This window comes from Podarcis pityusensis (genome assembly GCF_964106645.2).
Source record: "Podarcis pityusensis genome assembly, chromosome: 7".
Classification (NCBI taxonomy): Eukaryota; Metazoa; Chordata; class Lepidosauria; order Squamata; family Lacertidae; genus Podarcis; species Podarcis pityusensis.
Window position 1 is genome coordinate 3,361,768 of NC_138031.1, and position 23,630 is coordinate 3,385,397.

Here is a 23,630-nt window from a genome sequence, read left to right on the forward strand (position 1 = left end):
AGGGTTGGAAGGGACCTGAGGGTCATCTAGTCCAACCCCCTGCGATGCAGGAATCTCAGCTAAAGCGGCCATGACAGATGCTTGAAAACCAAGGAAGGAGAGTCCACCACTTCTTTTGTGAGTCCGTTCCACTGCCATAAACAGCTCTTACTGTCAGAAAGTTCTTCCTGATGTTGAGTCAGAACCTCCTCTGCTGTCATTTGAATCCATTGGTTTGGGTCTTACCCTCTGGAGGGTAATCTTGATCCACCTGCCATTTGAGAGCCCATCAGGTGTTGGACAATTGCTCTCATATCTTAGTCTTCTTTCCTCCAGGTTAAACATTCCCAACTCCCTCCATCGTTCCTCACAGGACTTGTTTTCCAGACCATTGATCATCTTGGTCACCCTCCTCTGTGCACATTCTAGCTCAGGGGTCAGCAAACTTTTTCAGCAGGGGGCCGGTCCACTGTCCCTCAGACCTTGTGGGGGGCTGGACTATATTTTTTGGGGGGGAAATGAACGAATTCCTACGTCCCACAAATAACCCAGAGATGCATTTTAAATAAAAGCACACATTCTGCTCATGTAAAAACACGCTGATTCCTGGACCGTCCGCGGGCTGGATTTAGAAGGCGATTGGGCCGGATCCGGCCCCCGGGCCTTAGTTTGCCTACCCATGTTCTAGCTTGTCAATATCCTGTGATGTTCAGAACTGGGCACAGCTTTCCAGGTGGGGTCTGACCAAGGCATCTTAACCCCCTTTCCACCAGGGTCCTGATCCAACCAAGCAGGAACAGAGGAACATGCCTTCCCCACACCTTTTTTTCGAAATGCCATGCGTGCTATTGCTTCTTGTTTGAATGGGGCTGTATCTCACTTGTTCCTTAGTTACCCAGTTTTCTGGTTTGATTAAATCTGCCTGAATTTGCATATGAATAAGACAACGTTTCTGGAGAAAGAAAGAAAATCAAGGTTGTGTTTAGATGCTCCCTTGTGTCAAGAGTATGTTTCATCCCAGAAGAGGTTCAGCGTGGTATCCACTCTATGAAGCGCTTGTATGTTCTTTGGCTGATGGTAGTTGATTGAACCTGTAAATTAGCTGAACATTTCACCCTTAAGCCTTGCCATTTCCTTATTTCTTTGTTCTAATGATGTTTCACTCCAGTCCTTTGGAATACTGCATGCCATACGCCTAACACGAGGAGCTGGCTGGATAATAGCGCTTCTTCAGAAGAAGCTGAAGGTTGTAGTTTATATGAAATGGAATCTAATCGGGACAGGTAAAGGTAAAGGGACCCCTGACCATTAGGTCCAGTCGTGACCGACTCTGGGGTTGCGGCGCTCATCTCGCTTTATTGGCCGAGGGAGCCGGCATACAGCTTCCGGGTCATGTGGCCAGCAGGACTAAGCCGCTTCTGGCGAACCAGAGCAGCGCACGGAAACGTCATTTACCTTCCCGCTGGAGCGGTACCTATTTATCTACTTGCACTTTGACGTGCTTTTGAACTGCTAGGTTGGCAGGAGCAGGGACCGAGCAACGGGAGCTCACCCCGTCGCGGGGATTCGAACCGCCGACCTTCTGATCGGCAAGCCCAAGAGGCTCTGTGGTTTAGACCCAGCACTACCTGCGTCCCTCCTGTCAGGAGAGGCATTAGGATGGAACTGAAATGCATTGGAGATGGGTACAGTGAAACTGTTCTCCCTGCAAAAGCCTGGCTGTAGTAGAAGGGAATCAGAATGTGATTTTGCTACGATGTGCTGTTGGGTCCTGTTCATCACTCCGAACATATGTGCTTGAGACTTCATTGGGAGCAAGTTGCCGTATCGCCGCTTTCAGCACCCAAGATGTTCTTGTATCCAAACCAGCTGCCGATTTCCTGGTGCCCATGGTATGCTGTACATGCTGAGCTCTGCTTGCAGCAGCCCACTGTTGGAAAGTTGCAATGTCCGATTCAGCCAGCCCCAAGGTCCTTCTCTTCCGGCTCATTAAATGCCCTGTTAGTGGCTGACTTTCTTGTGCCCTGTGGCACTGGCAGCTCCTGTTGGATCAGGGAACTGGGGAAACAGCTGACCCTCCCCACCCCTCCAGCACAGTCTGATGGGACTTGGCAGCAAGGTCATTGGTGCAGTTCTCCTTTAACGGACTCGTTCCCCTTGGGAGACAGAACCAGAAGCGAAAAGCCACTTAGAGTGCTCCCTTTGCTGGTCGCTCATTTTTACTTGGACCATTTTATTTTATTTTATTTTATTTTAATTTAATTTAGAAAATCTTTATTAATTTTCACATAGACAAATATACATGAGTTACATAGCATATAAAACAGAAAATGATACAAATGAATAGAAACAATGAAATATGAAAAGGTAAAGGAACAAACGTAAACAAATACAATATATTACGCTTACATGACAAATGAAAATACGTAACTTCCAAAAGTTCTCATTATACTACTTACCGTATTTTTCGCCCTATAGGATGCACCGTCCCATAAGGCGCACCTAGTTTTTTGGGGGGGAAATAAAGGGGAAAAAATTATTTCCCCCCCAGGCGCGGGGCTGGGGCGGGGGAAGCCCGAGCTTCCCCCGACCCCAGCCCCCAGAACAGGCAACTCTCCACAAGCCGCAGGAGTCCAGCGCCGGGCTTGCGGAGATCTGCGCGAAGCCTGGAGAGCGAGAGGGGTCGGTGCGCACCGACCCCTCTCACTCTCCAGGCTTCAGCGAAAGCCTACATTCGCCCCATAGGACACACACACATTTCCCCTTCATTTTTGGAGGGGAAAAAGTGCGTCCTATGGGGCGAAAAATACGGTATATTATCTGTATTCTTTGCACAGATTCCTATTATTTTGTTTTAATGCATGTATATATAATCCACTGTTATATTTTATGTAATTCTTGGTTACCAGTATCTCTCTATTTCTGCAAGTATCTTATTGTTCGTACAGTACATTTTTAAATATTCCTTGTAAATATTCCAACATCTCCACCATCTGGAGGTCCGTCATTGGATCTTCACTGTTTGCACACTCTAATAGCCCATCCTGTAGAATTCTGTCCGTTATATTTTAGCCGCACAATCAGAATGATTTTCCGGAACCAAAATGCCTTTTCTGTGCTGCCTGAGCAGCAGCAGTCACCCCTAAGAAAAAAAGGTCTGAATAGGCCAGTAAATATGTGGATTGTCCCTAGATCAAGTGACTTTTCTTCTTTACGTTCTCTTTAATTTTTATTAAATTTTATGTTTTACAATTTAAAATACTCATTTTTTACATCCTTAAAATAGCAATGACTTCCCTTCTTCTCTTTCCATGGTTCATTTTGCACATCACAAATCCCTGAATATTTTACAGAAACTATACCATTCAGTATTCCATTATTACACAAATCATAACTTATTTACACTGTTGAATTTTTCTTAATTCTGCCAGCGTTTTCAGCTCTACAAAATTCCCCCCCATATATTCAATAAACGTTTTCCAATCTTCTTGTTCTCTTATTCTGTGTTTTCTTCTTTAAGTTCTCAAAGCTTTTATCTCAGCACAAGGTTGTCATCTGAAGCAGCCAGATGTTTAACTGATAATCAATCGCAGTTGGTCCATCATTTGAAAAATAAGACTTGAAAGCTGTCTTTCCCCCCAAATTGCAACTTCAGAGCCATCTTGCCCCCAAATGGCAACTAGACCTTCTGTTTTGGCGCCTAGCCTATATTGAGCTTCTAACACCGGTTTTGGGTATCTGTTCATGAGGGCAGTGGGATTTAGCCAGCCCTGACCTCTAATGGTTTAGTGTTTACACCAGCCTCTGCCCACCTGGTGCTCTCCAGGAGTTTTGGACTACAGTTGGGGATGATGGGAGTTGTAGTCCAAACATCTTGGGGGGACAACAGTGAGGCAAAGGCTGGTTTAATAGGGCAGGGGTGGAGAACCTGTGACTATCCAACTGTTGTTGGATTACGGCTTCCATCAACCCTGACCACTGGCCCTCATCCATTGAGTACAGATGAGAATTATCTCACAGTCTCCTCAAACTTTGGCAGGGCGATCCTGCAAGAAGCTGAAAATTCCTGTCCATAACCCATCCTTGCTCTAGAGGGGTCTGCGATGTTGTGTTGCCATCTATCTTGGCTGTTGAAGGTTGACCTTCATGGCTGATCTGCGCTTTCAATGGAAGCACATTTTCTTCATTTACTACACTGGGTATGTTTGGCGTGTATGGGGCCAGCGTTGTCAGGAATGGGTTCAGCTTTCCATGACCTGGTGCTCTCCAGATTTTTGAGTCTATTAGCTCCCGTTGGCACTAGGCAGCACATCTGTATGATGGGGGGGCTTTGTTATCCAAAACATCTGGAGGATTCCTGGTTGGGGTAGGCTCAGCAAGGGAAACGGCAATAAGTCAGAGCCAGTATGGTGTAGTGGTTAAGAGCGGTAGTCACGTAATCTGGGGAACTGGGTTCGCGTCTCCGCTCCTCCACATGCAGCTGCTGGGTGACCTTGGGTCAGTCACACTTCTCTGAAGTCTCTCAGCCCCACTCACCTCACAGAGTGTTTGTTGTGGGGGAGGAAGGGAAAGGAGAATGTTAGCCGCTTTGAGACTCCTTAAAGGGAGTGAAAGGCGGGATATCAAATCCAAACTCTTCTTCTTCTTCTTCTTCTTCTTCTTCTTCTTCTTCTTCTTCTTCTTCTTCTTCACACAGCACGTAGTTAATCTGTGGAACTCCTTCCCGTTTGAAGCAGGGATGGCCACCCACCTAGATTTCTATAAAAAAGAGGATTAGTCAAAGCAATGACAAACCTAGACAGCATCTTAAAAAGCAGAGACATCGCCTTGCTGAGAGAGGTCTGTATAGTTAAAGCTATGGTTCTCCCAGTAGTGATATATGGAAGTGAGAGCTGGACCATAAAGAAGGCTGGTCGCCGAAGAATTGATGCTTTTGAATTCTGGTGCTGGAGGAGACTCTGGAGAGTCCCATGGACTGCAAGAAGATCAAACCTATCCATTCTGAAGGAAATCAGCCCTGAGTGCTCACTGGAAGGACAGATCCTGAAGCTGAGGCTCCAAGACTTTGGCCACCTCACGAGAAGAGAAGACTCCCTGGAAAAGACCCTGATGTTGGGAAAGATGGAGGGGACAAGGAGAAGGGGACGACAGAGGACGAGATGGTGGGACAGTGTTCTCGAAGCTACCAGCATGAGTTTGACCAAACTGTGGGAGGCAGTGAAAGACGGGAGTGCCTGGCGTGCTCTGGTCCATGGGGTCACAAAGAGTCGGACACGACTAAACGACTAAACAACAACAACAAAGCTATCAATGACTGTTAGCTATGATGGCTCTGCCATGCTTTCACAGATGTAGGCAGCAATGCTTCTGAAGACCAGTTGCTAGAAACTGCAGGAGAAGAGTTGGGTCTTGTGTTCGAATCCTGCTTGCTGGTTTCCCATTGGGGCACCTGGCTGGCCAATGTGAGAACAGGATGCTGGACTGAATGGGTCTCCTTTTACCTGATCCCACAGTCCTTAAAGGTTGCATAAGTTGATCCAGCATAGCTGGGAAAATGAGCTGTGCTGGGTTTTTCATTTTGGCTGTTCCTTGTTCATCCCGGACTCGCCTTTCAGATATACAGTATCGTCCTTTCATTGCTAGCTGATGGTGGAGATATCTTTCATTGTGCTATTGTCTATCCCTAGCAGCTCTTTTTTTTAAGGTGTGCTTGAGAGAGGAAAGGGACTGTGATACACCCAGAAATAAGACAAGAGTTCTCTGTTTCCCTGCCATCGCTACATGAACAACAAAAGGGGGGGGGGGGGAATACAGGGAGAACAAACTTGTCCCTTAATCTCTTTAGCAAAAGGACAACTCATGGCTTCCACTCTGCAGCTTTCCAAAAAGATTTACTGCAGAACAAGAGCATGTAAAGTTGCACGTGGGTGTATGTTTTTAATTTTTGGTGGGGTGGATCATAGAATCGTAGAGTTGGAAGAGACCACAAGGGCCATCGAGTCCAACCCCCTGCCAAGCAGGAAACACCATCAGAGCACTCCTGACATATGGTTGTCAAGCCTCTGCTTAAAGACCTCCAAAGAAGGAGACTCCACCACATTCCTTGGCAGCAAATTCCACTGTCGAACAGCTCCTACTGTCAGAAAGTTCTTCCTAATGTTTAGGTGGAATCTTCTTTCTTGTAGTTTGGATCCATTGCTCCGTGTCCGCTTCTCTGGAGCAGCAGAAAACAACCTTTCTCCCTCCTCTATGTGACATCCTTTTATATATTTGAACATGGCTATCATATCACCCCTTAACCTCCTCTTCTCCAGGCTAAACATGCCCAGCTCCCTTAGCCGTTCCTCATAAGGCATCGTTTCCAGGCCTTTGACCATTTTGGTTGCCCTCCTCTGGACCCGTTCCAGTTTGTCAGTGTCCTTCTTGAACTGTGGTGCCCAGAACTGGGCACAGTACTCCAGGTGAGGTCTGACCAGAGCAGAATACAGTGGCACTATTACTTCCCTTGATCTAGATGCTATACTCCTATTGATGCAGCCCAGAATTGCATTGGCTTTTTTAGCTGCCGCGTCACACTGTTGGCTCATGTCAAGTTCCAAGACTCCTAGATCCTTTTCACATGTACTGCTCTCAAGCCAGGTGTCACCCATCTTGTATTTGTGCCTCTCATTTTTTTTGCCCAAGTGCAATACTTTACATTTCTCCCTGTTAAAATTCATCTTGTTTGTTTTGGCCCAGTTCTCTAATCTGTCAAGGTCGTTTTGAAGTGTGATCCTGTCCTCTGGGGTGTTAGCCACCCCTCCCAGTTTGGTGTCATCTGCAAATTTGATCAGGATGCCCTTGAGTCCATCATCCAAGTCGTTGATAAAGATGTTGAATAAGACCGGGCCCAAGACAGAACCCTGTGGCACCCCACTAGTCACTCTTCTCCAGGATGAAGAGGAACCATTGATGAGCACCCTTTGTGGTGGTGGTGCTCCAGCTGGTGTATTTTTGTGTGTGTGTGGGGGGGGTGCATGTCAGGATAGCATATGGCCTGCAGACTGCATGCATTTCCCCAAAGCTCAGGGCCTAGAAACCCAAAAGCACGTTCTCTTCAACCTTGCCTTGCTATCTCTCCTCTCCCACCCGGACGCTTTCATTGCTATAAATCTGATCAGATCTGCCTCATATTATAACTGTTGCCTAGTTGTGCCTGACGGCCTGTTATTGCAAACCTGCAGCCACTTCCTTGCAGCTGGGCAACACACACACCTGCGCCGTCACGTTTTAATTAAGAGGATTGACTTGTGATGCTGCACCTTAACGGTTTAACATTTATGGTTATGGCACGAAAGCCAATAAACCGGATCCCGCTCGCTTGGAGGCAAGTTGCCCTCGTTCCTCTTGGCTGGTGTGGAAAAGGGTGGCGAAGGGTTTCATTGCCAGTATGGGAACGGGGTGCCCAAATTTCTCTTGCCCGCATAGTGGTGGAAGCAGGAGCCAGCTGGACAAACGGGCTCGTGGCAGAGAGTCAGTGTCATGGCTCCTCCTTCTGGCTGATGTTGCTGTTGGCCCATCAAAGGAGATTCAGAGCTGAGATGGCAGAAGGAAGAAGTGCCTTCTCAGAGAGGGTAGCTGCAGGGCTTTTGAGTCTCGCCCTAGGAATACGTAGGAGGAAAGATCTTGGCCCCGACATCAGCCGAGTCTTGCTCCTTGCTGCAGCACAGTTGCCATAGAAACGCTACCAAATCAAGTGGGCAACTGAAATTGAGCTGTAATCAATTTAAATTTTGTGTCTCTGATATGAGAGCCTACTACAAAGCTGCTCTCTCTCTCCCCCTTGCTTTACTTGCTGAGGGACCACCCAACCTGACTGTAAACAGGTCTGCCCTGACGCTTGACGCATGTTGAGCGTTCCTGAGCTGACCTTTGTCGTGCAACGAACACGCCTTGCTTGTGATCCAGTGTGTTCTTTCTGATCGGGTGCTTCGATTTGGAAGCGGTTCAAAAGGTACCTTTCTTTTGTCTGAGGCTGATGAAAACCAGGCAGGCAGATTTGCTCACGGAACCTCTTTAGGTCAAGAAGTAAGTGGGTTAGCATTAGCAGATAAATTGTGCAAGCCTGCTTACAGTTTCCTCCATCTCCTAGTTCTGGACTTGTTAAGATCCTGTTTTGATATAGGAACAGAGCAGATATCTGAGCTCGGCGCCAAATGGCTCCTTATACCATGGTTACAGTCGCCAAAATGGAATGCCTGGTTGCCATTTTGGGGCCAGGCGCCTCGGAAGTAGCTTTTTTTCAATAGGCCTTTTTGGTTCCTGAAATTCATTGGTCAGATAAAATATAACGGATGGAGTTCTACAGGATGCGTTGCTAGTGTGTGAAAACAGGCAAGATCCATGGATCCCCAGGCATGCACCTCTAGATGGTGGAGGCACCAGGCACCATTCTGGTACCTGGGCATCTTTGCTTGGCCGCAAGTGGCTGATACGCAGCTGCAGAATGCGCCTGGTACCTGGCGAATTATGAAAGCTGGAACATATGGAGCTGCCACATACCAAGTCAGACCCTTGGCCCAGCCAGCTCAATATTGTTTACATCAGGGGTCAGCAGACTTTTTCAGCAGGGGGCCGGTCTACTGTCCCTCAGACCTTGTGGGTGGCTGGACTATATTTTGGGGAAAAAATGAACCAATTCCTATGCCCCACAAATAACCCAGAGATGCATTTTAAATAAAAGGACACATTCTACTCATGTAAAAACACACTTATTCCTGGACTGGATTTAGAAGGCGATTGGGCCGGATCCGGCCTCCGGGCCTTAGTTTGCCTACCCATGGTCTACATGGACCAGCAACAAAAGGGGGCCTGCCTGGAGACGCCATCAGCGATGGAACTGGTGAACTTCTGCATGGAGATGGGTTGCCGCGCCACTGAGCTGTGACTCTCCCTTCGCATTTATGATGTTCACATGTTGGACTTAAATTTGCACCATCAGCCACGGGAAGCCAGTGGGGACCGCTGTTGCCAAATCGAAGCGATAAGAGGAGAAGAGGCCAGAAGGACTTCTAGCTTTTCAGGCTACAGGAAGGGATTGGGGTGGAACTCCTGCCTCTTACCCTCCTCTCATACAACTAACTGCTTGATCTCTGCCATGACCACCAAAATCCACCGTGGTCTGAGCTCCAAACCAGTGCCTTTCCCTTTTTTTAAAGGCTCGAGTTACGTTGACATTGTGTTGATTCTAGATGGGTCTTTGGTATTGGTTAGCTCGGCTTAATTTTCTGCTCTGATGAGCCGTGTGGGGACCGTGCCATGACCTCTCTAAAATCTATTTTGAGCTCCGAAGAGATGAAGCACTATTTACATACCCCAATTGGAGTGGCCGCTGCTGCTGCTGCTGTCTCTGCGAGTCTTTGGGTGACCCAAAGCGCTGTCATGACGCTGCGGTGGCCATCACAGCTGGCTGCCTCTGCTTGCTGGTGACGTGACTCTGTCCTTTTCCTCTGCCCTTGTTCCAAGAACTCCCACTTGGCCTGCCACTTTTTGTGCTGACGGGGGTCTTCCGTTCCAATATGGGAAGGACGGAGGACAGGATACACTGATGGCTCAGGAAGGAGTACATCGCCATTGCTCTGTAGTTGAGCCGGCAAGATTTGGCAGCTGCAGTGGCACCCAGAACCCTGTCTCAGTCTGATCAAGGAGGCCAGCCAATACCTGCCCCTATCATTCAGCCCAGACACAGATATCCAGCTCCGAGGGCCTTCTGGCGGTTTCCTCACTGCTCAAACACTGGACCCTGGCCTGGGGAAGGCTGTTCTAGGCCATATACAGCGGCTGAGCTTTTTGCAGTATGTGCAAGAGGCCACTTTACCAGGAAGCAGATCATTGATCCATCTTGTTTAATGTTGTCTGGCAGTAGCTGTCCAAGGTCTTTTGTGATGCTGAAGATTCAGTCTGGGACTTTTTGTAAACAGAGCCTGTGTTCTGCCACCAAGATTTGGGCTTTCCCCAGGGTTCGCTGGCCTCTCGATACCTTTTCTTTCTCCGGACCCTTATGCTAGCCTGTTTCAGGTTTGAAGTGAAGGGCCTTTTCGGTGGTGGCTCCCCACCTGCAGAACTCTTGCCCCAGAGAGCCTTGCCTTCCGCCACGCCTTAAGTGAATACAGCACATTATTGTGAAGCTTCCCTGTAATATTTTTAAACTAAGGAATGGAATCCTCTTTCAGACAAAGAAGAAATAACATGGGCTGAAGCTGTAGTGCGGTGTTAAGTAACGTGATGCCCTTGAGATGTTCCATCACATTTTCCATCATCTCTGACCGCTGGCTGTGTTGGTTGGGGCTTGATTGTCAAATTCAGGGTGGTTTTTGTGTGGGCAGTAGTGTTGTTTGGGTCCCCTTGTTGTATCTTACAGCCTTAAAAGGTCCCCCCCCCCCGGTTTCTCATAGAGTCTGGAATTGAAAAACAAAAATGCTTGTGGGGAATGAATGTCGCTTCTGGCAGCCTCTTAGCCATTCCAGTTTGAAGGAGGGATTATTAAAGGGGCCTTTAGTATTTGGCCTTGCCCTGGCACAGCCCAGATTTCTCGTGATCCATTGCTGCAATGTCTGACCCCTGGTCCACAGTCACTTAAGTGGAATTAAGAATGGGCACTGAGCTCCATCTTGGCAGGCTGCCATTAAACACCCTGCTAACGATGATGAAATTTCTCATTATTTTAATAGCAATTGCAGGGGGGCGGTTCTGCAGCACCCCTCCAGACCCTAGCTGTTTTATGAGCTTTCTTCAAATAAGAGTTATGCCGTTTTATATTTTATATTTTTAAACAGCTGCGTATCTAAAGCCGAGGCAGATTTTCTTCCAGCTTCATTTGCTTAATCAATCTGATTGGGACCCACGTCCATGTCGTTACGTGGCACGTTTAATTTGATTCTTCTATTTTTTTTCCTTCCTGCCATTTTAGCCTCAGCTGTGAGGATGCGCTGTAGTGAATATCGTTTCAGTTAGATGTGTCTTAACGCCACCCAAAGCAGGCAGTGTTTGCAGAGGCTGTGCGGGAGTGTGTAGTGTTGTTGAGAAAAATAAAAATAAAAAAGCAAGCCATGTGGTGCGTGAAGCCCTGTATTGAGAATGCTTTAAATTTAAAACACTATTCCCCAATTACACCTGTTCCCGTAGCCCAGCAAGCGCTTGCCTCCTAGACGTAAGGGTGGAGAAAGCTGTGGCCTTTGGCACCGTGGCTTAAGATAAGAAGCCATGATGGCTGCCAACTTGGATGGTTTAAAAGAGGATGAGGCCAAATGGGGGGAGGAGAGGGCTGCGAATGGCTCCGAGCCAGGATTGCAAAGTTGCTCCTCCATTGTCGAAAGCTGTATATCCCTGGTTTCAATGACAGTTGCTTGGAATTGCAAGCAGCTACAGGGCTGTTGTTTAGACCATGGCTTCAGGTTGTTGTTGTTAATAATAATTGAATTTATATACTGCCCTATACCCAGAGGTCTCAGGGCGGTTCACAGAATAAAATCTAGATATAAAACCACAAAATACATAATCAAAATAAAACGAACAACCCCCAAAAACACACATTTTAAAATAGGACGTCAAGTCAAAGCAACCAAAGGCCTGGTAAAAAGGAATGTTTTTGCATGGCGCCTAAAAGTGTATAATGAAGGCGCCAGGCGACTTCCCTGGGGAGAGCATTCCACAGATGGGGAGCCACTGCAGAGAAGGCCCTGTTCTCATGTTGCCACCCTCCAGACCTCTCGAGGAGGAGGCACATGAAGGAGGACCTCAGAAGATGATCTCAGGGTGCGGGGAGGTTCATATGGAAAGAGGCGGTCCTTGAGGTATTCCAGTCCTGAGCCATTTAAGGCTTTATAGGTCAAAACCAGCACTTTGAATTGGGCCCAGAAACTAATTGGCAGCCTGTGCATTGGTGTAATATGCTTAAACTGTCTTGCTCTGCCTGGTGAGCTACCTGGCCACTGAATTCTGCACCAGCTGAAGTTTCTGAACCATCTTCAGAGGCAGCCGTACGCATTGCAGTAATATTATATTTTAATATTTTGTTGGAGGCTGCCCAGATGGGCAGAGTAATAATAATAATAATAATAATAATAAAATTTAACCTTGTGGTTGCCAGAGCACAGACAACAGTAGTTAGGCTGTCCCTGTCCAGATAGGGGCGTAACTGGGCCACCAGCCAAAGCTGATGGAAGCTACTCCGGGCCACTGAGGCTCTTATTGCATGTCAATAAGAACTTAAGAAGAGCCTGTTAGATCAGGCCAATGTTAGAAACCCCCCCAGACAGCAGGTGTGTTTTGCGACTGGTGTGGGTCCAATTGCGACCCCTTGGAGATTTCTGGGTGCCATGTTGGCGACTGACATCTCCACCTGGCTGGCCCCTCCAGCTTTCTTAAGCAGGTGAGCAGAAGAGCTTATTTGCTGCATTTCTCTCTCACTGCATTGTTCTCCAAGTACATGTTCACCCTCCTCCTCAGTCAGTCCCTACAACGACCCTGCAAGGTAGGTGAAGAGACTGTGACTGACTCCAAGGTCCCTCTGTGAGCTTCAGGGCTGGCTGAGTGGGGATTTGGACCCTGATCTCCCGCTACACCACAATGGCTTCCTAGAGCACTTCTGCCATGGGGCAGCTCTATAAATTAAGAAGGTAGATGGAAAGGGGGGAAGCCAAGTGTCCCTTAGAGAAGGACTTGAAATAGTTGGAAAAATATATACTAATAAAGCTGTATTCGACGGATGAAAGTATATGATGTTTGACATGACTGAGAATCATGGACTCGGGGACGGGAATTACAAAGCGTCAAAATCGAGATGTGGAAAATATGGAAACAATATGGAAATATGTGGAGATATGCTTCAGAGATCCAGACCGTGGGGAGCCCTGAAAAATTAATAATTACAATTTGGTCTTTTTTATTTTAGTTTTTTATTTTTATTGGCGTATTATGATTGGATATATTAATTGGATGTTTTTTTATTGGAGAATCAATAGAAATGTTTTTTTTTTAAAAAAGGAAACATTTTCCTTGAAGCTTGAGTTTCTTTCATTCTGGATTCTTTTATTTAACGCTCTCCTTCTGCCATTTCCAGCAAGCCGCTCATTTCTGTCTCCAGCTGTGGAGGCAGAGCAAAGCCATTGTCTAATCCTCTTATCAAACCCATCAAGATTGGCAGCCATTCCTGTCCCCTGTGGGAGGGAGTTCCACAGTTTAACCATGCACCGCATGGAAGAACGACTTCCTTTTATCTCTCCTGATTCTTCCAAACTTCATCTTTAGGGCAAAAGTGGACCCAGGGGCGCTGGAGAAGTCGATGACGAGAGCACTTACATTTTTAACACTCAGTGCACGTGGAATTGCAAAGTATAAATTCCTCTCTTGGAGAGGGGCCCACCCTCAAGACAAGCACATCCGGTATTCTGCGCGGCGAGTGCTTTAGCAAAACAGGTGTATTCAGATCTCTGCTGTCAGTTTTACAAACAAGGCTCAGCGAGGGGGTGTTTCTGGCTGCCATAGCGACCAGGAGACAGCCAGCGTTTGAAGACCCGGCGTTCAGTTTCATGCCAGTCGCCTGTAGAGTACAAGGCTCTCGATCTCAAGGTTGTGGGTTCAGGCCCCGCATTGGGCAACAGATTCTTGCACCGCAGGGGGTTGGGCTGGATGACCCTTGAGGTCCCTTCCAACTGTACGATTCTAAGAGCCATTTGCCCTTGCAGTACACTGGGGCAGCACACCAGGCAAGCCTCGTGTGTGCCATGGCATGAATTTTGTGTACAGGCTGTCTGCTAGAATTGCGTGATCTGTGCACCTCATTTAAATGGAGCTAGTACAGGGTGAATCCTTTATAATGATGATAATAGTAATAATTTATTATTTATACCCCGCCCATCTGGCTGGGCTTCCCCAGCCATTCTGGGCAGCTTCCAACAAAATACAGTGGTGCCTCGCAAGACGAAATTAATCCGTTCCGCGAGTGTCTTCGTCTAGCGGTTTTTTCGTCTTGCGAAGCAACCCTATTAGCGGCTTAACGGATTAGCACTATTAGCGGTTTAGCGGCTATTAAAGGCTTAAAGGCTTAGCGGATTAGCTGCTAAAAGGCTATTAAAGGCTTAGCGGCTTAGATAAAGGGGGGGGGGAAAGCGAAAAAAAAATCTCAAGACTCGCAAGACATTTTCGTCTTGCGAAGCAAGCCCATAGGGAAATTCGTCCTGCGAAGCAACTCAAAAACGGAAAACCCTTTCGTCTAGCGGGTTTTCCGTCTTGCGAGGCATTCGTCTTGCGGGGCACCACTGTATTAAAAGACAGTAATGCATCAAACATAAAAAGCTTCCCTAAACAGGGCTGCCTTCAGATGTCTTCTAAAAGTCTGGTAGTTGTTGTTCTCTTTGACATCTGGTGGGAGGGCGTTCCACAGGGTGGGTGCCACCACCGAGAAGGCCCTCTGCCAGGTTCTCTGTAACTTGGCTTCTTGCAGCGAGGGAACCACCAGAAGGCCCTCGGCGCTGGACCTCAGCATCTGGGTAGAAGGCCAGGTATACTGGGCCAAGGCTGTTTAGGGCTTTAAAGGGCAGCACCAACACTTTGAATTGTGCTCGAATTGTGTGGGAAACATCGGAAGAGCTTAGCTGGTGGGTCAGGCCAAAGAGGGCCCATCGAGTACAGCATCCTCATCTCACTGGTGCCTCTGGGAAGTCCACAAAGCAGAACCTGAGTGCAACAGCAACACTCTCCCCATCTATGATTCTTCCCAGCAAGTGGTGTTCAGAGGCATTCAGCTTTTGGTGGCGGAGGCACAACATAGGCATCAGGACTAATAGCCACTGGCACATATGCAGGGCGTCAGTGGAGCTGTAGGGCTCTAGGAGCAGTTCTGGGATTGGGAGGAATCATATTCTGCCTTCAAACAGCTGGATGTTCCCTCGGTGCGGAGTTTGGGATGTTGGACTGAGACCCGGGAGATCAGGGTTCGAATCCCTCACTCACCGGGTGTGTGACCTTGTCGGCCAGCCCCTGCCCCCCCCAGCCTAACCTACCTGTCAGCATTGCTGTGGGGGTTCAGTGAGGAAAGAGAGGCAGCGCATGCCACATTCGAGCTTCTTGTAGAACAGGCGGGACATAAATGCAATAGGCAGAAATTGCATAGGGTTTTGGCCGTCTGCCATGGATGCTTTAGCTGAGATTCCTGCACAGTGCAGGGTTGGACTAGATGACCCACAGGGTCCCTTCCATAGAACTCTGTAGTTCTATGATGCTGTGAATTGTGCATCCTTCCCCCAGCCAGGTGCCCTGCAGAATTTTCGGACTCCGATTCCCATCATCCAGTGCAGCTGTGCCGATGGGAATTGTAGTCCAAGACATTTGGAGGGCATGAGGTTGAGGGAGGGCTGGGAGAGAGCGTTGCTCAGGGCTCACGACTTCTCGTTCAAGCCTTGCAGCCCCTGATGGGTACACAGCCTTGATGAAGGCTGACTCTTTTCAGGACGGCCATCTCGCCAAATACTTCTCTCCTGTTTCCCTTCAGCAAAACTGGTTTCCCTTTTATTTCTCTTCAAGAGTGCGCGTACTTCACTGGAGACGGCACCAGTCTCCTCCCTGCTGCCAGAAATAGAGATCTTCCTCTCTCCTGCAATCCATCAAAGCCGAGGGCTTCTTCAGAGTCTGCTGGCGTCTCTTGCAGTTTGTGTGCGTGTGTCAAGACTCCGTAAAAAGTCCACGTTCCCCAGTGTGTTCTTGGAGATTTCAGAATGGGGCGGCATGCTTCGCGTAGCTGTCGGCCGGCAAAGTCTCGCTATCAAATTGCCTATTCCAGGAGGAGAAGAGAGAGTAATTTAATTCAGTCGAGTCCGGGAAGTGGGCAATGAATTTTAAAAAGCTGCGTGATAAGATAGCAACGTGTTTGCAGATCTATCCGCTCTCTGCTGTGCTTTTGAATTGAATGCAATCTCTCTTGTCTTCTTGGGGCCCTCTTGAGACAAAAGAGAGGGAGAAAGCTTGCTTGTCTCTTCACTCCAGGAGCTTTTATGGGGGAGCATTTGCTTCAGTTTGGCCTCCCATAAGCTTATTTATTTTCTTTGGGATTTATATCCCACCTTTTGGGATACAAATCCATCCTAAGTGGTTTGCAAGCCACATTTAATCACGTATTTCAGAACAGGCCTTGTCTGTAGTGGCTCCAGGGCTATGCAATTCTCTCCCCAGGAAAGCCTGCCTGTTGCCCATTTTGTCATGGTTTTGGCGCTAATCAAAGTTAAGGCCTATCTTTAGGGGACTGACATGAGATTCTGAACGGTGCTGGAGTCCCCGATCTTAAGAATGGGCAACTGCTGCGTCTGCAGGTTGTTTGCTGCTGTCAAATGCACCAAGAATGGGCATCAAAATAATGAATTCCTCAAGTTATTTGGATGCTGGGTCCTGAGCCACAAAACCTCATGATACAAACTTGTGGAATTTTGGTTGTGCCTAAAGTTGTTTTCCGCCTGCTGGATAAAGCGCATTTCTGCAGGGAAATTGCCTCCCTGAAGAACTTCAGTGGAATATGATAAATATTGCACCAGGCGCTCACAGTCCACCTCGACTTCAGAAAATTTCCTCCCAACTTTCACCTTGGCCTGTTTCAAGCTTTTTAAGTATTATCATTGTTATGCTCCCGTTGTTCTGTCCCAGCTTCTGCCAACCTAGCAGTTCGAAAGCACACTAGTGCAAGTAGATAAATAGGTACCGCTGCGGCGCAAAGGTAAACAGCGTTTCCGTGTGCTCTGGTTTCCATCACGGTGTTCCATTGCGCCAGAAGCGGTTAGGTCCTGCTGGCCACATGACCCGGAAAGCTTTCTGTGGACAAAGGCCAGCTCCCTCGACCTGAAATTGAGATGAGTGGTGCAACACCATAGTTGTCTTTGACTGGAGTCAACCATCCAGGGGTCCTTTACCTTTTCTTTTTTTTAAAAAAAGGGGTAGACAATGTTGGCAGGGAAGCAATATGAAGTACAGTGGTACTTCGGTTCTCGAACGTGCCTCGGAAGTCAAACATGCCATGCGGCTTCCATGGGTGCAAGATCCGGTGGCCTAGCTGTCGGCTATTGAGTTTTTGGTTTTTGAACGTTTCAGAACTCGAACGGTCTTCAGATTACGTTCGAAAACCGAGGTACCATTGTAGGTCTGATTGTGTGTGTCTAGGCCAGCGGTTCTCAACCTGTGCGTCCCCAGATGTTGTTGGACTACAACTCCCACCATCCCTGACCCCTGGCCTTGTTAGCTAGGGGTGATGGGAGTTGTAGTTCAACAACATCTGGGGACCCACAGGTGGAGAAAGGCTGGTCTAGGCTTGGATAGTTTCATCCGGTGAAGTTGCCCTGTTTGAGCAAGGACTTTTGCTTGTGCAACGGACGATGCCTTACTGTCCTCTCCCTCTGTGCCCCCTTACATTGACTCTAGGCCAGGCATAGGCAAACCTGGCCCTCCAGATGTTTTGGGACTACAACTCCCATCATCCCTAGCTAACAGGACCAGTGGGTCAGGGATGATGGGAGTTGTAGTCCCAAAACAGCTGGAGGGTCGAGTTTGCCTATGCCTGCTCTAGGCAGATTTGTGGGGTGCACTGGGAGAGAAGCACAAGCAGAAGGCCTCGTGCAAGCGCGACCATTTCACTGAATGCAACCCCGAGTTTCAGTGGGGCACGGGGACCCGTGCCTTAGAAGGAGAACTCTGTGTTCTCCTGTTGAGTCTCAGCAGGCCCCACCTGATGATGACTGATCAGAGGCATTTTGCTTTGCAAATCTCCAGCTCCCTGACTCAACGGGAGGCACACTTTTGCAGTAATTACAGGAGGCAAAGCATAAACTGCTTGAGGGCGGCGTATAGAACTGACAGGTGACGTGGGACCCAAATGGGAATTGGAAACCTTTCCGGAGCTCGCTGCTTCTCTTCTTCAGGTTGGAAGGTTAGGATCTGCAGCTCAGATGCTTAGCTTCTAATCACTGACGTGCCCTTGCAGATTGCACTGCCCCCAGAGGAGCATTGACAGACCACGGCCATTTTTCGAATATTTCATGTCCTTGGTGCCTTGCTTCTCAGTATACAATGCTGCAGCGCAGAGCGTTCTGGAAGCAGAGACCTCCAGACCCCAGGGCCTTGGCATCGCCTGGGTGTAATTGCATCTCCACCAGCTTCTTTGGGGCTCATTCAAGCACCCTGCGCCGAGCAGAACAAGGAGATAATTGAAAGGAGCTACAGGCTGGGCCAGATGTTTTTTGGAGCCTTGCAGATTAAAAGGCCCATTGATGGGAGTACTTACTGTGCTACTGTTTCAGAGAAAGGCTTGATAAATGCGCTGGGAATGGAAAGGCGTTGGTGGCTTGAAAGGCGTGTCTTAAGAGCCCAGAGTTCTTTCCTCTGCCTGTGGGAGTTGTGCTTTTATTTCAGTTTCCAACCTGCCCCATCCCAGTGCCTTAGGGGCAGATCCCAGTTTAAAATTCCTTCCTTCGGATCTCTCCTCAAAGCTGCTTCATTGTGAAATCTCTGGCTTCAGCCCCTTAATCCTCATCTCTAATTGTGACCCAAACCAAAGGAGGCCTATCTGTGTTTGTTCCTTCATCTTATGCTACCCTCGTCTCTCCCCCACTGTTTGAGAGTGCAAATTTTTTGGGGTGGGATTCAATTGCGTACTGGCAATTACAGGCTGTGCTGTTGTGGTTTGCTGGAAGGTCTTCTTTCGTTCTCTCTTTTATCTCTTCTAACATTTATACACGGCTCGATTGTAAAAGGCGCCCTCAAAGTGGTTTACAAAAAGGGAGAGAAAACAATAAAATCCTCATTAAGAAAAAGTAACGAAAGCTTTTTTGAAAACTTTAAATACCACCAGACTAAAAACAGTCGCATCCACTTTCTAAGCTTCTGGGTTCGGCTTGTCTCAACAAAAGCCTTTTTAGCAGGAGGTGCTGAAAAGAGTCCAGTACCGTGAGGCTGCCTGCCTGATATCAATAGGCAGGGAGTTCCACAGGGCAGGTGCTGTCACACTAAAATGTTGAGTTCTCACAAATACAGATGTTATGTGCTGCCTTCTTCACCAGAGTGGTTTCTCCAGCCACTCTGGGCGGCTTCCAGCGAAATATTAAAATACATCAAATATTAAAAGCTTCCCTAAACAGGGCTGCCTTCAGATGTCTTCTAAAAGTCAGGTAGTTGTTTATTTCCTTGACATCTGATGGGAGGGCGTTCCACAGGGCGGGTGCCACCACTGAGAAGGCCCTCTGTCTGGTTCCCTGTAACCTCAATTCTTGCAGGAAGGGAACTGCTAGAAGGCCCTCGGAGCTGGACCTCAGTGTCCGGGCTGAACAATGGGGTGGAGGGAAAAAAAAGACACAAAACTATTCCAAAATAGTATTTGTACCAACACTACGGACTTCCTGTCAATCTCGTTGTGTATTCCTTTTTTTACAAGTGAATGTACTCTTATTATTGTATATTTCTTTACATTTTATCTAATACATTCCTATATCAATATGTACCCCTGATCTTGCTTCTCAACTCAATTTTTCTCCAACGTCAGTTGAATGCTAGCATAGATAACGTACCTTTACTATATTTTTGAACATATATCTTATATGTATCCCATTTTTCCATAAATTTTTGTTTTGAATTGCCTCTCGGGCTATTTGTCAACTGCGCCATTTCAGCAAATTCTTGTAGTTTATTATGCCAGTCCGTTATTGTTGGGGCTTCTTCTTCCTTCCACCCCTTTGCCACCAAAGTCCGGGCTGCAGTCATTGCATATAAAAAGGCCTTCGGGATGTCCCTACCAACAATACTTAACAGAAATGTCTCTGGTTGTTTTAGAAAGGTTATTCCAAACTTTTTTTAAAAACTCATCGTAAATTAAACCCCAAAACACTTTGATCTCCCTACACGTCCACCACATATGATAGATATCGCCATTACTCCCACCGCACCTCCAACAGATATTAGCTAAATTATATATATATAATATGTACGTATATGTGTGTGTGTGTGTGTGTGTGTGTGTGTATGTGTATATATATATATATATATATATATATATATATATATATATATATAAAATTTACCCCTCCTGTTGTTTTGAGCCACTGTCATTCAGAACCATCGCTACCTTCCTGGCCAATGGCCACTGATAGACATCTCCTCCATGAATGTGTTGAATCCTTTTTTTTAAGCCATCCAAATTTACTCTTTGGATCTCTTCCCACTCTACAGTCCTGTGATTCTCCGATTCTTACGGAGCTTCCTGGATAATAAGCCTTTAAAGAATTTCAGAATTCCCTGGAAGAACACGCCCTGCAAATCACGTCTCTTGCGGCCCAGGGGGTTTATTTGTGCGCGGCGTAATCCTGACCAAAGCATTGGCTTAGCTTCCCTGGGAAGAGGGCTCCGAGCTCCAGGAATGTGAGTCGGACAATAGCCCTGTCCTGGGGAGGGGACCTCTTGGTCATTCCGGGCCACTGCTTGCCTTTCTCCTTCTCTTCGCCAGGTCAGTTGAAATGGCCCCCTGACACTTGCTTTTCCAATTAACCTTTTTTCATGGCTAGCTTGTTGAAGTGAGGGGCGGGGGGTGGCCACAACAGAACGCAAAAAGTCCGGCTTCTCTGTACTCCTTGAGATTGACACTTCTCTTTGTGCTTTGCTGAACCTCCAATCCAAAGAGGTGTCACAAGGAAAATGCAGCAAGCTTGTTTTCTGCTGCTACGGAGGGTTGTTGTTGTTGTTGTTTAGTCGTTTAGTCGTGTCCGACTCTTCGTGACCCCCTGGACCAGAGCACGCCAGGCCCTCCTGTCTTCCACTACCTCCCGCAGTTTGGTCAAACTCATCTTGGTAGCTTCGAGAACACTGCCCAACCATCTTGTCCTCTGTTGTCCTCTTCTCCTTGCACCCTCCATCTTTCCCAACATCAGGGTCTTTTCCAGGGAGTCTTCTCTTCTCATGAGGTGGCCAAAGTCTTGGAGCCTCAGCTTCACGATCTGTCCTTCCAGTGAGCACTCAGGGCTGATTTCCTTCAGAATGGATAGGTTTGATCTTCTTGCAGTCCATGGGACTCTCCAGAGTCTCCTCCAGCACCATAATTCAAAAGCATCAGTTCTTCGGCGATCAGCCTTCTTTATGGTCCAGTTCTCACTTCCATACATCACTACTGGGAAAACCATAGCTTGAACTATACGGACCTTTGTTGGCAAGGTGATGTCTCTGCTTTTTAAGATGCTAAGAAAACTCCATGGACAAAGAGAACTTTCTGACAGTAGGAGCTGTTCAACAGAGGAACAGTCTCTCTTGGGAGATGGTGGTCTCTCCTTCCTTGAAGGTTTTTAAGCAGAAGTTGGATGGCCATCTGTCATGGATGCTTTAGCTGTGATTCCTGCATTGCAGTGGGTTGGACTAGATGAGCCCTTGGGGTCCCTTCCAGCTTTATGATTGTAATAGTTGCCCTTCATGAACCCTCTCTTCTGTTTTGGCAAATGGACTAGATGACCCTTGGTTCCCTCCCAGCTCTACAGCTCTAAGACTCAATAGCTACTACTAAGCATTGTGCACTATTCAAAGCAGTTACCCTCTGAATACCATTTGCTTGGATTCACCAGTAGGAAGAGAGAGCTGTTGCGCTCAGGCCCTCTTCCTGGTTTTCCGCAGGCAGCTGGTTATCACAGAACCATAGAATTGTAGAGTTGGAAGGGACCCAACAATCATCTAGTCCAACCCCCTGCAGTGCAGGAATTTGCAGGGTACTGGACATGATCGGCCTTTGGCCTGGTCCAGCAGGACTCTTCATGGCTGTTGTGTTCTGAGACAACTTAGTAAGGGCCTGTAAGACAGAGCTATTCCACCTGGCCTTTAATTTGAATTCAGCCTGATCTTTCATTTCCCTTCTCTTCCCTCCCCCTCCCCTTTTATGAAGATTACCCGCTCTGAGACCCCATAGCTAATTTTCCCCTGGCCTCCTCACTGGCCCAAATAGGACCAATTCAGCCAGCTAGCCCTGTGGATTATCTAATTGATTTTTGGTTTTTATTGTTATTCATGTTTTTATACTGTATTTTATGCTGCTTTTATAATTAAGTGTTTTAAACTTGTTGTTAGCTGTCCTGTGCCCAGTTTTTGAACCGGAAATGGCGGGGTATAAATAAAAATTATTATTATTATTATTATTATTATTATTATTATTATTATAGTGAATAACTGCTTCCTCCGAATGCACTTGAAGCCAAGAAAACCCACTTTTCCAGGCCTGCTCTTTTTGAGAAACCTTTGGTGCAAGCAGCGATAAATGACAGATAGTTATCATCCTCATTCTCATTAGCTTTGATAATACTCCTCCGATGCTATCTGGCTAAAAGCAGCATGGATATAGCTTGCTCGTCTTTTACATTAAAATAAGGAGCACAGTAGCAAAAGCCGACTTCCATGAAGCTCAAAAGTGAAATAATTTTTGCAAACTGGGTGAAAGCATTTCGCAGACGGCCCATGAGAATTCAGTGCTGCAGTGCGCAGAGTGGGCCATGCTTATAATATTTCCACCCACATCTCAAAAGATCAGCGCGATTCCTTTGTCCTCTCAACGCACCAGTAAACTCTGAGTTGCTTGCAAAGTTCCACATGGGACGTTTCTGTTAACCGTTTGGGTTTGCCAAAGCTGGCAAAGATTATTTGGATTCAGGTGGGACTTACTGATGGGGTTGAAAGTTTGGCTTGGGGGAAGCTTGAAATATGAACTCCCTCACTTGAGCCCAGACTCCTTGAGATCTGTTGGAAGGGACCCCAAGGGTCATCTAGTCCAACCCCCTGAAATGCGGGAAGCACAGCTAAAGAATCCTGGACAGATGACCATCAAACCTCTGTTTGAAAACCTCTCAATGAAGGAGAGTCCACCACCTTACGAAGGAGGCTGTTCCGCTGCTGAACTGCTCTTATTCCCGGAAAGCTCTTTCTAATTAGGGTTGCCCTGCGTCTGGAATTTCCTGGACATAGCCAGGATTTGGCCGTTAGGATTTTGCGCCGGGGCGGAAATCACTTCAATGTCCGGGAAAATCAGGACGTGCAGCAACCCGTGTTGGAAGTGTAGATTAAGATTTTTCAAAAGCTCAACAACTTCTGTGTCCGGATTTTCACTTTCCGAAATCTGGCGGCTCTATTTCCTAAAGTTTAGCAGGAATCTCCTTCCTTGTAATCTGAATCCATCGGCTCAAGTCTTGCCATCTGGAGCAGGAGAAAACAAGCTTGTGCCTTTTAGATGGGTGAAGATGGCTCTCAGATCGCCTCTCAGTCTCCAGGTTAAACATACCTAGCTCCTTCAACCATTCCTCATAAGGCCTGGTTTCCAGACCCTTGATCATCTCGTTTGCCCTCTGCCTGGTTCCCTGTAACTTTGCTTCTCGCAGGGAGGGTACCGCCAGAAGGCCCTCGGAGCTGGACCTCAGCGTCCGGGCAGAACGATGAGGGTGGAGATGCTCCTTCAGGTCTACTGGGCCAAGGCTGTTCAGGGCTTTAAAGGTCAACACCAACACTTTGAATTCTGTCTGGAAACGTACTGGGAGCCTATGTAGGTATTTCAGGACCGGTGTTATATGGTCTTGGCGGCCGCTCCCAGTCACCAGTCTAGCTGCCGCATTCTGGATTAATTCAAA

The 23,630-nt window shown here is 47.4% G+C and overlaps 1 protein-coding gene across 3 annotated transcripts in view; it reads left to right on the top strand.

Annotated features, from left to right (window-relative positions):
- Nucleotides 1-23,630, top strand: part of ARHGAP39 (Rho GTPase activating protein 39) — a 205,491-nt gene that overhangs the window by 20,201 nt on the left and 161,660 nt on the right. The window lies entirely within an intron of this gene.